This window comes from Lucilia cuprina, chromosome 4 (genome assembly GCF_022045245.1).
Source record: "Lucilia cuprina isolate Lc7/37 chromosome 4, ASM2204524v1, whole genome shotgun sequence".
Lineage (NCBI taxonomy): Eukaryota > Metazoa > Arthropoda > Insecta > Diptera > Calliphoridae > Lucilia > Lucilia cuprina.
The window spans coordinates 50,881,930-50,900,173 of NC_060952.1; the positions used below are offsets into that span (position 1 = coordinate 50,881,930).

Here is an 18,244-nt window from a genome sequence, read left to right on the forward strand (position 1 = left end):
TGTTTATATAAATTTCAGTTTTTTTTTAATTCTGTTTTATTTTATTTATTATATAATAATATAATATAAAAAATGTATTTTCTCTTGAACAAAATGTCTGGTTTGAATTACAGATATAAATTTATTTTCTTTCCTTTATAAAAATTTATTATTTTGTTATATAAATACATATGTATGTAATTTCATATATATCAATTTATTAAAAAAAATATCAAATAAAATAAAAAAAAAATAAAAATAAACGAATTCGATTGATTACTGTGGGGGCTTGAAGTAGTATAGTCTTTAATTGACATGATTTTGTTAAATCAAATAAGAAAAAAATTATTTTTTTTTTAATTTTTTACATCGGTTATGGAAAAAATTGGAAACAAAATTATTCTCACGTTTACATTACAAATATTTTTAATACATCTAATAGACAGGACGAACAAAAGTGCTGTATTTAAATAAAAACTCTAGTAAGGGAATAATGTTTGTCTAATAGGAAATCTATACCTGACAAATATTTATTACAATAAACATCAATTATATGTTAAGAGAATAACGTATTCATTAACTGGTTTTATGACAATGTGACGGCATATGATCTTTGTTGGGTCTCTTAGTAGTTGGTCCAGCCGGTACAATGGTCACTTAAAGAAAGTAAAACAAAATGTATGTCATACAAATATTTGTAACTGATACAATTAAAATACCTTCTGTTCCATTTTGATGTGTTTCTCTCTTTTACGCGTTACAGAGAAGACTGGTGTCGGTATAATTGTTATATCCTTTTCCAGATCAATAATTGTATTGGTGATCCAAACGATTAGCTATTTTAGTAACACTACCAGGATCCTTCTTTTTCAGCAACAAAATATTCTTTATATACATATGTAACTGATTTCCCAAACATGCGAGTTGTAACTGTCGGAAAAGGATAAAAGGGAAAAGGATAAAGGATAAAAAATAAAGAAATGATTTATTATGATGATGTGAAGTAGTATTTGTGCAAACTAATACATAATAATAAATTACAAGATGTGTTGTAAAACTTTTTTAACATCATACTTACCTTCTGATGATTTAGTATTTGAGGAAGATTCACAAGATTTGCCCATATTTGAGACATCGGGCCACAATGTGTTGTGTCATTAAAAATACCAGCTTTTGTAACTGATGTTGCTCCACCACTACTACTGTGTCAGAAAAAACCTGTACACACTTTTTTAGACAAAAAATTGTCTTATTGTCTTGAGAATTGAAAGAAAATCTGGATGAAGTGTAACAGATACTTATACCGAACATTTCTGTCAGAAAAGCATCTCGTAAAGTTAAATGCTCTGATTCTTGTGTGCGCAAAGTTGAAGTCGTATAAAGTTCGGAAAGTTCCAGATCAATTCGGTAAAGGGCTTAAAAGAAAAAAAAGAGTGAAAATTAAGGTATTTTATAAAAAATAAACTTGTTGTGTGATGGATGATGAAACTTATGTACTGGGAGAATTTTCACAACTTTCGGGTCAAGAGATGTTGAAGAATAAAACCGGAAAAAATATCATGACTTGCTGCTGCCACTGACATATATATGCTGTTGTTGTTGTAACAGATTGGCTATGACTGGACGTCCTTCTTGGGAAAAAATTCCGGTTGATACAGTTATTGCTGAGTTGATAATAATTGGCCGATTGAGAATCGGGTCGTTCCGGAGCGGAGATCCAATTGTCGTGGGAACGCATACATACATATGAGGCTGCTTAACCAAACTACAACAATATAAAGCTCGTGCAAATGTCCCAATGAAACGCGATATAACCAAAAACTGATAATTTTTTGGATAATTTTTTGGATAATTTTTACTGGAGTCGATGAAAACACATACTCGGTGCGAAACAGATCTGCACTTGTATCAGAGTTGGGAAACATTTGTCCCAACTGTAATGGAGCTGGTATAATTTCAGCCGGTAACAGATCAACAGCAGTGTCGTTGGAACATATTTGCCGGATTTCCGTGCAATGTTGACCAAATTCTATAGCTGGAGTTGAAAATTCCGAAGGAAACAGATCTTCTGTGCATTCAGAATTGGAAAACATATGTCCCACCTCCAATGGAGCTTGTAAATTTTCAACCGGCAACAGAACACCAGTAGAGCCTTTGTTAGAATAGTTTTGCCGGATTTCCGTGCAATTTTGTTCAACTGCTGCTGTTGAAAATTCCGAAGGTATATTTTCGGAATTAAAATGATGCAACCTAAATAGTAAATTGCTATTTTTAATTTGCAATTTTTGGGTAAGATAAAATTTAAAAGCAAATGTCTTAGAATGCTGGGGTCAAATATGGACACACATTCGCCATACTTTACCTTTACGGTATGAACAAATTAAAAGTTAAAATGATAAAAGGTGTATAATATTTAAGAATAACCCAGGAAAAATTTCAGAACTTTTTCTAAAAACAACTGGTGCTAGAACGAGTGCAAACAGAACCACTTCAGATTCTTATACAACAACCTTGAAACTAGTGATGTCGCCACTACTTCTGGAACCCGTTCCTCGGAATATTGTTTTGGTTCTAAAATACTTCTAAAGAGTTTTCAAGGAACTAGTTCTTTGACACTAGTTATACATTGATACTACACTAGTTCAATGGAATGCATACTAGTTCCGAAACAACTTCTTGGAATCAGATTAAAAAAATGTCAAATTCAAACAAAAATCATTGATTAAAGAACTAGTTCCAGAACCGTTCCAAAGAATGAGTGTCGACTCCATAACGCTTCCTCAGAACCAGTTCCGAAGATGACAATTTGGAACAAATATCATTGGTCTCAACGCCAAAGTATAACGAGTACAGGCTATAAAAATGCCTGTACTTAAAATATTTAAAATTTTTTTTTATTTTTCTATTTGTTAAAAAACCCAGTCAAATTTTGAGATAACTTAAAACTAACTCATGGTTAACACAAATGAGTCAGAGCTGACTCAAAAGCTAACCATTTTGCTTGTACTTTTTGCTGGTACTTTTTTCTCCCTATTGAAGTAATAAACATTTTATACTAAAAAGTTACAATATCGTAGTGGTAGCCCATCATTACCCAGCAAAAAATAATAGATGTCATACTTTACAAACGACATCTTAAACACATCTAAAAATGCTATTACATATTTTTCGCTTTTATAAACCAAATATTTCCTGATGTAGAAAAGTCACTACAAATAACATACTCGAAGTACATCAAATTTTGGTGAAATGTCATTGAAAGAATGTGGTTTATTTTTACATCCAAATATCGGATTTTTACTGCTTCTAAAAATAAGATTAGATATAGTTCAAAGTTGTCAAAATTGAACAACATCCCTCTAATGACACGCTAATATAAAATTCTTATGTTTTCACCAAATTGGAAGTACTTCAAGTATGTTATTTGTGGTGAAAATTCTACTTCTTTTTCCTCACTTGTTTTGCTGGGTAAGTATTCATTCATGTGTACAAGTCAATACATAAAACATTGTATATAGAATGTTTTGTATTAATTCAAATTAATTGTTTGCAAAAAGTAATTGGCTAATTAGTTATATTAAAATTTGAAATAGTAACATGATGTGTTATATATCACTAGAGAAAATAACATTAGTGAAATACTTAATAACCGATTTTTAATAATTTTTTTCTAAAACCCTACGTTTTTGAACAATATTTATTGGCTCATTTGAATATTTGAAACTTCTTTATTTTATAAACATTTTTAAAAGATTTTGTAATGTGCATATCCGCCGTTATTCGATATACATAACTTCGAAAATTCGAGGTGATAAATAGTTATAAAGATTCTTAATTAATGTTAAGGAAATTTCGGCACAAGCCTTTTTATTAATTCCTTCAGATTAAGCTTCTTTTATGTCATACTGTCTGCCCGACTTATACACTTTACGAGAAAGAATATCCAATAATAAATAAGTGAGGAGATTATGGAGGCTGTTCCAAAATTTTTACATTCTGGCTTCCAATACATCTTTTTACAGCGTTGGTGGTATGGTATGGTATGGCAAGGGTACAAAGATATCAGAAAATGTGAAAAAGCTGTTTCTAGTATGGCCTTACAATTATTACAGTTCATACTAGATGAAAGAAATTAAAGTTCACATGTTTCATAATATGAAGTTGTCCCCCACATCATCCCACTTCCCTCACAGCAATGGAGACAAGTCAGTTAGAGTTCATCCTTTAAAAAATCATAAAAATAGTAATTATATCTATCTGGACTTTCTAAATCAAACTTTTTTCATCCAAAAAAAACAAGGTATTGCTTTTTATAACCCATGTGTTCACGTGCAAACTGAATACGTTTTTTTCTTTACGAGTGGCATTTTTAAATTTGTTCATCTTTTTAAAGCTTTGCCTCTTCATACAATACGTTTTACTGCGGCTAGGCTTTCTTTATTTTGGTAACGGCATCTGTTTTTGTGAAAAATTTTATGAAATCTCTTATTTTACTTTTGTTTGCTAGCTTTTTACACAGCTTTGACGATGCATCCATACGTATAGGAAAGCAGTCTAATATTCATTACTTAATAATGATATCGGTATAAAATTTGTCACGAATATATTTTGTATATATACAAATCATTTTGCGAAATGTTTTCCGGTTCGGCCCATAATTAGGCATAGCTTCATTCCGAAATGACTTAAACGCACAAAATTCAATTCATTGCAATAGAGTAAACAAAATGTTTAAGCTTTCACATTTTATACAATTAAGGATGTTTAAGTATTCGTAATTCAGCTCCATTATCGCATAAGGGGAATCAGGCAGTCCTTTTTGCTCTGCCTTCGACGTTTTACGTTTCAAACCGCATTGGTCAAATGTGTGACGTCGAATAACTGTACCGAGTTACGGGTTTTTGAGATGCATGTTGACCATATGCAATCGTGTTAACTTAACCTAAGTTTAAATTTTGATTATGGTAGAGAACCAAAAACTCAATTTGATATTCTGTCCAGTCGTACTGGAATAATTGGTGTTGGCGTTTTAATCTTTCGATTCGGCCAAGAAGTCTTAGCTGCAGGTGCAGCTAATCAAACTTAAAGTACAAACAAGTAAGGATAAGAATAAGATTTAAGATTTTTTGTAGAGGAATATAGCACTCTATCTTGTTATTATATTTACATATATATTTCCTGTAGGTTCACTTGTTGTATGGTCAATTATTTTGGGGTACACTTATCAAAATGTAAAAATCACATGTTCTTACCTTGGTGTCTCATTTATGAAAAGGCAAATCGAAGGAACAGCATTATACACTAATTCGGTTTTCGCACCAATTTTAATGAACGAGGATGAATGAAAATGATCCATGCAAATTTTTTTCAGTTTTCCCGAATTCTTTCTGGCAAGCTTCGCTCCACTTCTTCCTCCTCCGTTCATCTTTTGGAATGGAGAAAAAACTTCCTTTTGATAGATTGTCTTTTTTTTTGCAAAGGCAGCAGCGTCTCATTGTTTACAGCTTGTTTTTTTATTTATTCTTTTAAATATATATTAAAAATATGCTGCTAATTTTATTTTTCACTTTTTTCTTTTATTTCTCTATTATTTATTTTTTAGCACTTTAACAATTAAAAATTATTTTTTCCACTTTTCATTATTTTTTCAACTTTTAGCAAATAAAAACCAATTAAAAATGGCTCCATAAACAATTTTGAAAGTTGTCAAAATATACTTTGACAACTTGCTTAAATTACAAATTGTCAAAATACAGTTTGACAACTTGCATTCATTATCGAGCTTTAAAAAAAATAGTCAGCTGTTCTAGTGATGCTACTGTATTTATATACTTTGAACCCGACGAAAAATAAAACAAACCATAACAGCTGCAGAGATACAAGCCGATGCAAAATGATCGTCGGCGGCGGCTTATTATAAAAAATTGTCGGCTCAATTTAAGCTTTTCTTCAGAAATTGACCTTATATGCGCTTTTAATATGTGGAAAAATCTCTTTATAATAGTCTGTCATATAGAAACCTGTCGCTATATAAGTTTTTTCTACAGAAAAATAGACATTTATAGTAGTTTTCACAATTTTAACATTAGCACAATATTGTGTGTCAGCACTTTTCAATTTGCAATTATAACTTAAAATAGTGGCAACTCCGTTCAAATTGGTGAATTTATTTTCCGAAATACATGTGTGATTTCAATCTTTACCAGCAACGATTTTACAGACCATTTTGAAAGAAGCCAATTTTCCAAGGATCTACTCTACCGATTTTTTTCACGGAAGGATTTTTTCAATTCTTACCATGTCTCCTACCATATTCCAAGGAGTTTTTGGCGCGACACTCGCTAGATCCTATACAGTTCACCAGCAACGATTTTACTGACCAATTTGGAAGAAGCCATTTTTCCAAGGATCTGCTCTACCGATTTTTTCAATCCTTACCATGTCTCCTACCATATTCCAAGGAGTTTTTGGCGCGACACTCGCTAGATCCTATATAGTTTACCAGCAACGATTTTACTGACCATTTTGGAGGAAGCCAATTTTCCAAGGATCTGCTCTACCGATTTTTTGCACGGAAGGATTTTTTCAATCCTCACCATGTCTCCTACCATATTCCAAAGAGTTTTTGGCGCGACACTTCTTAGATCCTATACAGTTCACCAGCAACGATTTTCTGACCATTTTTAGAGGAATCTTATTTTACAAGGAACTATAGTTCCAAGACTATATATAGTCTTGATTCAATTTTGTGTTTCCCACCACTTTCCATTGAGTTTTCCATGGTATTTTTTATTAGCTAAGCAATTTATTTTTCCCCTGTGGTGTTGCCACTTAATTCCCAAAATTTTCTCTGCCGTTGCTATTTTTCGTTGTTAACTGGACGGACGTGAGTTATTTTTGTGTCCAAATATGTGTTTTTGGAACAGACTGGTTTTCATTATTTACATTTTCAATATGTGTTTATGCATGTAGAAAAGATTCAAAAATGTTAATTTTCATGAATAAAATTAAAAAAATTATTTTTGATCAATTAAAACATGTATGTAAATGTTGAAAGGCAGAAATCTGATAAAATATAAATATATTTCTGATTATATCATTACAGAATGCCTTTTAGTAAAATACATTCGAAAAATTTTACTATGGTCATATATAGAAAATGATATAACTGCTATATGACGATCTTATGCACGATAAAAACCTATATAGAACTTTAAGTTGGAAGTTTGTATATTTTATCGTTCTAGGGTGTGTACCAGAGATTGACAATGAGTTTGTATGAAACAAGTAATCCAATTATTTACTCATAATTTTTTAACACAAAGTACGTCCACACAAGTTTCATTTTGAGTGTCTTCATGTACGTATTCGCAATGAAATATAATTACATATATTCAATACGCGTATCAAACATGTATAGACTTATTCACTATTCAAAAGCATAGCTAGCTGGTATGTGTTATCTCAAATGAATAAAAACAAAGGATATGTTGGAAATTTCTTTTATTCAAACATTTCAACAAAATACCCAAACGAAAAAACGATTATTGAGGATATTATGATTTATTCTATTAACTTTAAGTATTGCTTTAACAAATAACATATTAAAAAAATTTTAAACCATAATTTTTAACAACATATTTAATTTTCAACGAAAGCAGAATGTAAGTGTTTAATTCCTTATATTAATATTTAATTATTTACGAATAGAATGGAAAATACCTAGCAAATTCTAATGAAAATTAATGAAGGCGTATACAAACTATTGCAAAAAAGGGAAGAAGCATCGTATGGACTTGTTTTGTAGAAATTCAGAATGACGACGGATCTATTTTACAGGATATGATGTACTGTCGAGAGTGTTACAGTATTTTAAAATGTTTAAGACGACAAACATCAAACTTACTAAAACATAAGTGTGTCCATTCTAAGCCCTGCGATGCTCCCAAAAAACAAGTCAGTTCAGAAGACAAAAGCACGTGCTTCGAAGCATTTTTAGACTTTATAATAGAAGACTGCCGCCCATTTAATATAGTGGAAGGATCGGAATTTAAGAAGATGATCCAAAAATGTATACAAATGGAAGCAAAGTATGGAGAAAATATTTACTTAGACCATCTTATTCCCTGTTAGAACGTTATCACGAAAGACAGTACAAATGTCTGATAAGAAGAAGAAAGAAATTAAACCCTACATCACAAAAACTTGTAACAAATGGCGAAGTAGCAGTTACGATTGATATTTGGATCTTGATCTAACACTTGGAATAAAATCGATGGACTTTAAGTCAAGTACTGCAGTTAATATTAAAAATAAACTATACACGCTGTTTGAAGAATTTGGAGTATCAGACCTGGCAAATGTAGTATTTCATACGGATCGTGGAAGCAATATTATTTGCGCTCTAAAGGATTTTACTAGAATAGACTGCTCAGTCCATCTCCTTTCAAGCATTTTAAACGATGCTTTCGAGTCAAAAGTAGAATTAAACGGAATAACACATTCCTGTAAAAAATATTGTGAAATATTTCAAAAAGGCCAACAAGCAGCACATGATGGATACAACACTGAAGAACTACTTTCCAACAAGGTGGAATTCACAATATACAATGTTTAAATCAATTAATGACAATTATACAAAAATCAACGAAATTTTGGCGGATAATTGCGAGAGAAGAGGTATGCTCAACGTTAACATTTCAGAACTGCAGAGTTTAGTCGATATATGCAAAGACTTTGAAACAATTTTTAAAGAACTTCAATTCAGTGAGCTTCCAACAATTTGCTTTGTGATTCCTTCAATAAACAAAGTGAAATTAATTTGTGCTTTTCAAGTCCACAATGAATCTGATATTGCTGCATTGAAACTAAATATTTTGTCACGGCTACAAAAATAGATATCGCATTTAAATATTCTTCACAAAGACCTGGTTCACACTAGGAAACTTTTTTGGGAATCTTTTGATTTTTGTGTGTGAGAGAAAGAGAATGAAATACCAACCATCTCTTTCTCTCACACACAAAATCAATAGTTTCTCAACAAAAGCATCCTAGTGTGAACCAGGTCAAAGCGTCATTGTTTCTATTCCCTCCAGCTTTATCTTTGCAGTCAAATGAGATTCATTTGATAAAGGAATTTTGTATCGAAAAAATAATAGACGGAATTGAAAATAATTCTGATAATAATGATATCATGATTATCAGAAATATTATATAAAAAATGTTTGGTAATTTATTTTTTTATTATTTATATTTTTTAGTTATAATTTTATTAATATTTTCAAAAAAAATGTTTGTTACTTATAATTTCTATACAATAAAATTTATATTAATAAAATCAACAACTTTAATTTTTTACACATCATTTCATTCATTTTTGCTTTGTTATTTGCTGTTGCATTGGTGAAATACTACGTATACTCAAATCATATTTATATTCATTTTGCAAAGAAGATATGTAAGTATGGTAATACCTGTTGTATATGAAAGAAAAATGTATGAATATACGACACAATCAAACGCTTACTATACGCAAAGTAAATTAATAAAGTAGCGACATCTCTTGTTGTACAACAACATATACAACAAACACATGTATTTTGTTTTTGGAATAATCCAAGAATGTGTCAAAATAAAAATTTCCTTTAACAACAAAGTGAACAAAACATAAATATAAAATATTACTTTTAAGTTGAAAATATTAAGGATTTAATTATATTATTATATATTAAACAATTTATAACACTTTTAAACTACTTTAAAACCACTTTTAATTAATTTTTTCAACTTTTCACAAATTTTAACAAATTGCAAAACACAATTTAAAAATGGCGACATAAACAATATTAACAATTTTCAAAACAAACTTTGACAACTAATTTTATTTTTCTATAGAAACTATAGTTAAAAAAAATAGTCAGCTGTTCATGTGATGCTACTTTATAAATTTACTTTGACCAAGGTATATTAATTTTATAAGGTAGAGTCATCGGCGAATTCAGAATACCGAGCGAATTGGTTATATTTTTTTTATATGTAGTTTGACATTGTGCCTGCACTTGAAGGCGAATTGGCTGTCAGGGAAAAATGTCAAAAACAGCCGACAAATAAATCAAAGCGAATTTTTGTTAAACAAAAAATGTTTATAAATTTTGAATCTGTTTGTAATTTAATTTGATGTTTTTAATAATAAAACTAATTTCGTGTAGTATTATTATTGGTTTTAAAACATAAACGAATTTAACAGCATAAATTATGTCTTTAATCACAAATTTGACATTAACAAAATGAAAACAAAGTTTGACATTTACAAAATTTAAACAAAGTTTGACATTAATTCTACACCACGGCGAAAAATGAACATAGTAGCAAAAAACGATCAGCTGTTCTGATAACACTACCTTATAATTAATATATCTTGACTTTGACTATACGTATATTTATTTGTGTTGAAGTTGGTTGTACATAGAAAAATAAATAGAAGTGTTACTGAGAGTAAGAAATATTACTCTCTCATACAAGGCGAATTCATATAAGGTGGTGTTAATCAATGAGCTGATAATTTTTTCTTAATTCGCCTGGTTTTCCTAGCTGTCAAAGTTTGTTATTGTTTACATTTTTTATTTAAAAATGTTCGTTAAACAGAGAAAAACTTTGTTAATATTTTAAATTATTTATGTAAAAAATTTGAAAATACCAAGTGTCTCGTAAACAAATATCATTTTATTTAAATAATGGCATAATTGTTATGTATACAAATATGTTATTTAAGAAAAATATTTTTTCTATTAAATGTTAACATATAACACAATTGTGTTTTATATTTTATATTAAAGTTGTATAGATAACGTGATTAACTAAAAAAATCTCCTCCGGAACACTTAATATTAAGTAACGCATATGAAGTATTTACCCGGCTGGCGGCAACTGACTTCTACGTTATTGCTTAATTGAAATCTATTCAATATTAACAAATTAAACGATATTGTTTTATATATACACTTTGTAGATAAAGAGATTAACTAAAAAAATTCTGTTCCGGAACGCTTTATATAACAAAACCCATATGAGGTATTTACCCGTCCGGCGGCTGCTACATTATGGCCAAATATTGAAAATTACTCCGCCGGAGTAGAATTATCCATTCGAAACATATATCAATTCATTCGTAATATAATGTTTTCATGAATATGTACTTTTTTATGTTTATTTTTCACAAAAAATTAAGTTTTACTTAACTTAAGGCACATACTTAAATTTTGCAAATTAAGCTGCCGGAATAGAATTTTTCATTTGAAACAAATATTATTCAATTCAGAATATATTTTCTTCACAAATTTTAATATCTTTATTTTTATTTTTTAATATAATATAAACATTTTACAAACATTTTTCATCAAATGAATTCGCCGTACTTATGGTTTTTGACATTTACGAAAACCAAAAGCAAAAACAAAATACATAGGAAATGTTGTTGTTGCAGAACAGCCACCACCAAGGCGAATTCATATAAGGTGGTGTTAATCAATCACCTGATATTTTTTTAATTCGCCTGGTGTTTCTAGCTGTCAAAGTTTGTTATTGTTTACATTTTTATATTTAAAAATTTCCGTTAAACAGAGAAAAACTTCGTTAATATCTTGAATTATTTATGTAAAAAAGCATCTCGTAAACAAATATCATTTTATTTAAATAATGGCATAATTGGTGTGCCTACAAATATGTTATTTAAAAAAAATATTTTTTTCTATTAAATGTTAACATATATTATTCTTAATTTAAGAAACGCATATGAAGTATTTACTATTAAATGTTAACATATTACACAATATTGTTTTATATTTTTTATTAAAATTGTGTAGATAACGTGATTAACTAAAAAAACTCTTCCGGAACACTTAATATTAAGAAACGCATATGAAGTATTTACCCGGCTGGCGGCAACTGACTTCTACGTTATAGCTTAATTTTGAAATCTATTAAATGTTAACAAATCAAACAATATTGTTTTATATATACTATGTAGATGAAGAGATTAACTGAAAAAAGTCCGTTCCAGAACGCTTTATATAACAAAGCCCATATAAGGTATTTATCCGTCTGGCGGCTGCTACATTATGGCCAAATATAGAAAATTACTCCGCCGGAGTAGAATTATCCATTCGCAACAAATATTCATTTAATCGTAATATAATATTTCCAATAATATGTACTTTTTTATGTCTATTTTTCACAAAAAAAATTAAGTTTTACTGAACTTAAATTTTGCAAATTAAGCTGCCGGAATAGAATTTTTCGATTGAAACAAACATTATTCAATTCAGAATATATTTTCCTCACAAATTTTAATATCTTTATTTTTATTATTTAATATAATATAAATATTTTACAAAAATTTGTCATTAAATGAATTCGCCGTACTTATGGTTTTTGACATTTACGAAAACCAAAAGCAAAAACAAAATACATGGGAAATGTTGTTGTTGCAGAACTGCCACCACCTTATCTGAATTCGCCTTGCTCTCACATGTACAACCCAACTAGCATTTGGAAGATTGTTGGATGATTAATCAGTAAACTGAGTCATTTTTGACTCCTTTTGATGACCTAATGTTGATTAATAAGTTGAGCGCTTAAAAAATGACTCGAAAATGATTTATGATTGAAAACTGAATATTTGAAAAACAATAACAAAATGTATTGCAATCATAAATTGATCATCCTGGTGTTTAAAATATGATGGTTTTAAAAACTTATTTTATGGTCATATTTCAAGCAGTTGGAATATCTAAAGTTGTCCCTTATGTTATATTTAATGAAATAGCTAAACTTACACTTAAAAATGACTCAAAAACGATTCAAAAATGAGTCGAAACTGATTAAAAATGGGGCCCAGAAAAGACTCTTTTGGAAGAGTTAGCAAAACATTTTGTGTGGCCTAAAATGAGTTAATATAATTCTCACTTCGTTTATAAAATTAAATGTATAAGTATTTGAATTTGTGTGATATTTATAAAGTCGTTTTTCTGTCAAGAAAATTGAAATTATATATGCTTTAATAATAATAATTTTATATGGTTAATTGTCTTCTACGGAAGATAGTTGGGCGACTAATCGCTAAACTCAGTCTAAATATTTCGAATTAATGTTAAAAATCTGATTTGTTTGAAAAAACAATAACAAAATGTATACCAATCATAAATAGGTCATCCAGATAATATATAATTGTTTAATATTTAATTGTTTAAAAATTTAGTTTGTAGTTTTTTTTGTAAAAAAAGTTTGTTGATGTAGTACACACACTAGAATGACGAAATTCGTTTTCTACACTTTCAACAAAAAGTTCTTTATAGGTTTTTATCGTGCCAAGATCGTCCAATAGCAGTTTTATATCATTTTATATATACGGCCATAGTAACATTTTTTGTAAAAAAAGTTTGTTGTAGTACACACTCTAGAATGATGAAATTTAAAAAATGTATGACATTCGATTTCTACAATTCCAACTTAAAGTTCTACATAGGTTATTTTCGTGCACAAGGTCGTCTGATAGCATTTTTTGTAAAAAAAAGTTTGTTGCTGTAGTACAACAAATGATTAAATCCGGAAAAAAGTGTATGCCGTTCGATTTCTACACTTCCAACTTATAACCCATTTACACATACACAAAATCTAGTACTTAAGAGATTTCGATTTTAATTAGATTTCCCATACAAAACAAAATCTACTTCGTAACTAGATTTAGTTAAAATCTAATGAAAACCTAGTTGTTTTTAGTAATTCAACTCTGTTTTTCCTAAATAATACTAAAAAATACGACGCTGCACACGAAAAAAGAGAAAAATAAAAGAAACAAAAAAATTAAAATGTCAAAAAAATTTAAATTTAAAAATACAATTTTAATAAATATCGTATTTCTTTTTCTAATTTTTCAATTAAACACAATTTCAAGAAATGTTAGCAAAAATGAAATCTTCCTAAATGTCAAAAATAGTAAGTATAAACGGTATAGATTTATAAAGAGATTTTAAATGAAATCTAGTAGATTTCGGTCATGTGTAAATGGGGTATTAAAGTTCTATATAGTTTTTTTATCGTAAACAAGATCGTCCAATAGCAGTTATATATCAATTTATATATACGTCCATAGTAACATTTTTTGTAAAAGTTTGTTGCTGTAGTACAGACTCTAGAACGATAAAATCCGATAGCAGTTATATATCAATTTATACATACGGTCATATTGACATTTTTGTAGTTCACATCCTAGAACGATGAAATCTACCGAAAATCTTATGCCATCTGATTTCTACACTTTCAACTTAAAGTTCTATATAGGTGTTTATTGTGCACAAGATCGCCCGATAGCAGTTATATATCATTTTCTGTATATGACCATAGTAACATTTTTCGAAAGTTTTGTATTAGAAGGCATTCTGCAACGATATAATACATTTTATTTTATTAGATTTCTTCCTTTCAACAGTTATATACATGTTTTAATTGATCAAAAATAACTTTTGTAATATAATTCGTGAAAATTAACTTTTTTTAATCTTTTCCACGTGCATAAACAAATATTGAAAATGTAAATAATGAAAACCAGTTATTTGTAAACAAATATAACTCACCACATCAACAAAAATTTCTTTCGATAAAACAACTGTTGCGTTTAGTTTTATTTTTCGTCGGGTTGTTTGCTTTGTATGCGTTCACATTGGTGATATAAATTAGTACGATTTTTTCCAACTATGTTACAACGAATTTTAATTTTTTATGTTTTCTAGTCATAACATGGAAATATAAATATTCTACTAAAACCAAATTGTAAAAAATTAATGTACAATAAAATTATTATGAAGTGAAAATTATTAGTCTTTGGCATAGTGTGAATAATTTTCCGTATATGGATTTAGATTTATAAACAAAATATTGGCAATATAAAATTAATGTTTATTAAAAACAATAAAAATAAAATCAATAATACGACCGAAAGCTATAAGGAGTGTTTTTAAAGGATTAGTCATATCTTATTTGATATAAAAAGTTGTCATCTGCTGAAAATACATATAATCCTTTAATAAAATAACGTTATTTCTCGGTAAGTCTACATATAGTATAAATTAATTTGTAATTTTATGTCCGTTTAGCATTGCCAAGTTTTATTGGATATATGTATGTGTACATGCATATGTACATTTTGCTGTCTCTATAGTACATAAATAGATACTAATTTCCTTAATTTTTCATTTCTAAAACTTAAAATCACATATTTATATACTTATGTATTAATTGAATTATACATACATATTTGTAATAAGTGTGTGTACCAATCGGTAACAATTTACTTAAAAATGTAAATTTTTGATAGATATGAGGTGAATAAAGTTTTACTAGCTCATAGAGCTAAATAAATTTTTGACAAATGAAAAGAAAAATTTTAAAATTCAAAAAATAAAACATTTTTTAATTATGGTTTATAATACATTTGTGATTGTAGAATTTCATTTTAATAATAAAAAGATCAACAAAAGAGTTTTCCTTATTGAAATAAATCTATTGAAAAGTGTAACATTTGGTTAATCTTACTTTTTTATTTCTTTAAAAGTTGTGCTATTAAAATTATTTTCATCATCTAGAGAAAAATATCTATAAAACATTTATATGAAACAGCAAAATTATTTATAATTTCCTAATCCATATATTAAAAAAATAAATTTTTTGCATTATATTAATTTTTGCTACATTTGTATGCAATCAAATGCCTATAACCATATAGTAGTATATAGGCGAAACTAATTGTCAAGGACCTAAGTCCCCTGTCAAAAACCTAACTGGTGAAAATGTGTTAGTAGAAGCACAAAAAAACGCAGTGGTTCAAAAGGTACTAAATAAAAAAAATGTATTTTGTTTACGTTATTTTTTGTGTGTTATTAATGGAATTTTATATGCTAGTGAATGAAAATATTAGTTAATTATTTTTTGGAAAAGATATTTTATCTTAAAACGTATTATAAAAACGTATTTTGGTAATTTTTTCTGCACTAATGCAAAATGAAAAAAGTATGCAAAATACTTTTTTAATTTTCAATACGAAAATGTACAACTTTCATTTTTTAGTTTTAATTAAAATGAAATGTCAAAGAATAAAAAAATATTTTTTTTTTCGTTTGTAAAATATAAATTATTTTCGGGGTTTTAAATAAATAAAATGTGTTGCAAAAATAATAAATATTAATTTAATACCTTTGGAAAATAAGATTTGGAGAAAATGTAAAAAAATATAATTTTATAGGCACAGTTTATAAAGAAGTTGAAAAAAATAATATTTTTTACTTAATTTTACACTTTTTTTAATCAATTTCCGTTACGGGTTCCCGTTTCCGATACATACATATATACATACATACATACATACATACATACATACATACATACATACATACATACATAGATACGCACATGTTATTAGTGAACAAAATAAAATTTAGCAGAATGATCTCATATATTTTTCCTTTCTTGTATATTACGTTTTTATTAAATAAATAATTATCACAACTGCCTTTGAGTGTAAAAATTTAATTGTTTCAGATATTGTTTAGTTTTTGGGCAATGTTGATGAATTTTATTTGTACTTATAGTGCTGATGGAGTTTTTATATTTTGATATGTGGAAATATGTATAATGTTTGATCCATTATCAGATTGTTTATAGTAAGAGAGTGCCTTGGTCATTGGGAGAGATATTTTTGGTGTTTTTTCGACATCGGATAAACCATTTTTATTTTTTATTTTGATCTTCATATTCTCTTATTTGTTCCTATACATGAGTTCTTTACTTTGTTTTCAATTAATTTACTTGGTCTATTTTCAATTCTGTAAGCGGTCTTGAAAATGTTTTTTTTAGCTGTCTATATCAGATGCTGAATATTAGCTGTTGCAGTTTTTAAGGGATACTAAGTATAGTGTGATCGTTGGTTTTTTCATTTTTAAATCAATATTCAATATTTTTTGTTTTTTGTTTTTTTTTAAACGTAACTTATTTTCTTCTCTTGCATCGTGGGCTTTAGAGGTTATTTGGTTGTGTTATAGTCATGTAGAAGAGTTGGTGAGTTGTCATGGTGTTTCATTTGACATATTTTATTTTTATTTAGTTCATTTATTTATTTAATGGAAGAATTCATAACTGCATTAAAATTTACATATAAGAAGATATAAAAATAATATAACAATTAAACATTATATATTAGTGACATATTAGTGATTGTTCGAATTGTTAGTCTTATATATTGTGTTGAGGCGTCAAAATATTTTACTTTTCAGTTCAATTTGGGGATAGTGTGTAGTTATTGAATTGGTGAATGGAGTATGTTTATTTTTCTTGCAAATATCATAAAAGCATCATAAAAGATGGGGGTATATTGATTTTGTCATTCCGTTTGTAACACATCGAAATATTGGTAAAAGAGCCATAAAAGTATATATTTTGGCTCCTTATTAAATACTAAGACGATCTATCCATGTCCGTCCGTCTCTCTGTCTGTCGAAAGCACGACAGAGTCCGAACGGAATGAGATAGAGGGTTTGCATTTTTCACAAATATTTTTTATAAATAAGGTTTGTTTGGTATTGAAACAATATCGGACTACCATACCAAATTTTATGAGTATAGGTCCATAATTTACCCTAACCCCCATACATGGTCCCCTTCGGAAAATAGCTATAACGCCATTACTGACTTCAAAATAAGAATTTAGCGATGAAATTCGACACAAATAAGTTTTATGCAAGTTAAAATCTTTATACCAAATTTTATATGGATCGGTCCATAGTTGGCCCTACCCCCCATATAAGGACCCCTTCAAAAAATTAATTTAACGCTCATTACAGACTTAAAAATGCTAGTATAACAATGAAATTCGATACACATAAGTTCCATGCGAGTCAAAATTTCTACCAAATTTTATATAGATGGGTCCATAACTGACCCTACCTCCATATAAGGTCCCCTTTAAATAATTACTTTAACGCTCATTACACGCTTAAAAATATGAGTATAGCAATGAAATTTGACATATGTAAGTCCCCTACGAGCCAAAACCTCTCTAACAAATTTCAAGTGGATCGGTTCTTAATTGACCCCACTCCTCCTACAACGTCCCCTTAAAAACTATTTGTAAGGGGATCCCCTTCAGAAAATGACTTTAACGTTAATTGCTGTCTTAAAAATACAAGTATAGCAATGAAATGTGACATCGTTCATTACA

General features: G+C 28.6%; 1 protein-coding gene and 2 long non-coding RNA genes across 9 annotated transcripts in view; 2 read left to right on the top strand and 1 right to left on the bottom strand.

Annotated features, from left to right (window-relative positions):
- Positions 1–28: 28 nt before the first annotated feature.
- LOC124419560 lies at positions 29–6,408 on the bottom strand. 4 transcript variants are annotated; one of them, XR_006940686.1, is made up of 5 exons: positions 6,277–6,408; positions 5,232–6,020; positions 1,058–2,229; positions 699–909; positions 29–635 (listed from the first exon to the last, which is right to left on the bottom strand). It is a non-coding gene; the product is annotated as an uncharacterized LOC124419560 (long non-coding RNA). The 4 variants fall into 4 exon arrangements; XR_006940685.1 differs by lacking the exon at positions 6,277–6,408 and having other exon boundaries at positions 5,232–6,105; XR_006940687.1 differs by lacking the exons at positions 5,232–6,020; positions 6,277–6,408 and having other exon boundaries at positions 1,058–1,394; positions 1,477–2,925.
- A 446-nt stretch (positions 6,409–6,854) lies between these two features.
- On the top strand, positions 6,855–7,605 carry LOC124419561. The gene is made up of 2 exons (XR_006940688.1): positions 6,855–7,018; positions 7,085–7,605. It is a non-coding gene; the product is annotated as an uncharacterized LOC124419561 (long non-coding RNA).
- A 7,173-nt stretch (positions 7,606–14,778) lies between these two features.
- The window catches only part of LOC111681668 (tubulin polyglutamylase TTLL5), a 261,613-nt gene continuing 258,147 nt past the window's right edge, over positions 14,779–18,244 (top strand). The window contains exon 1 of one of the 4 annotated variants that reach the window (XM_046948832.1): positions 14,779–15,079. The gene's annotated coding sequence lies outside the window, so the exon portion shown is untranslated. The remainder of the gene's footprint in view (positions 15,080–18,244) is intronic. The other 3 variants (XM_046948833.1, XM_046948830.1, XM_046948831.1) reach the window with 3 other exon arrangements.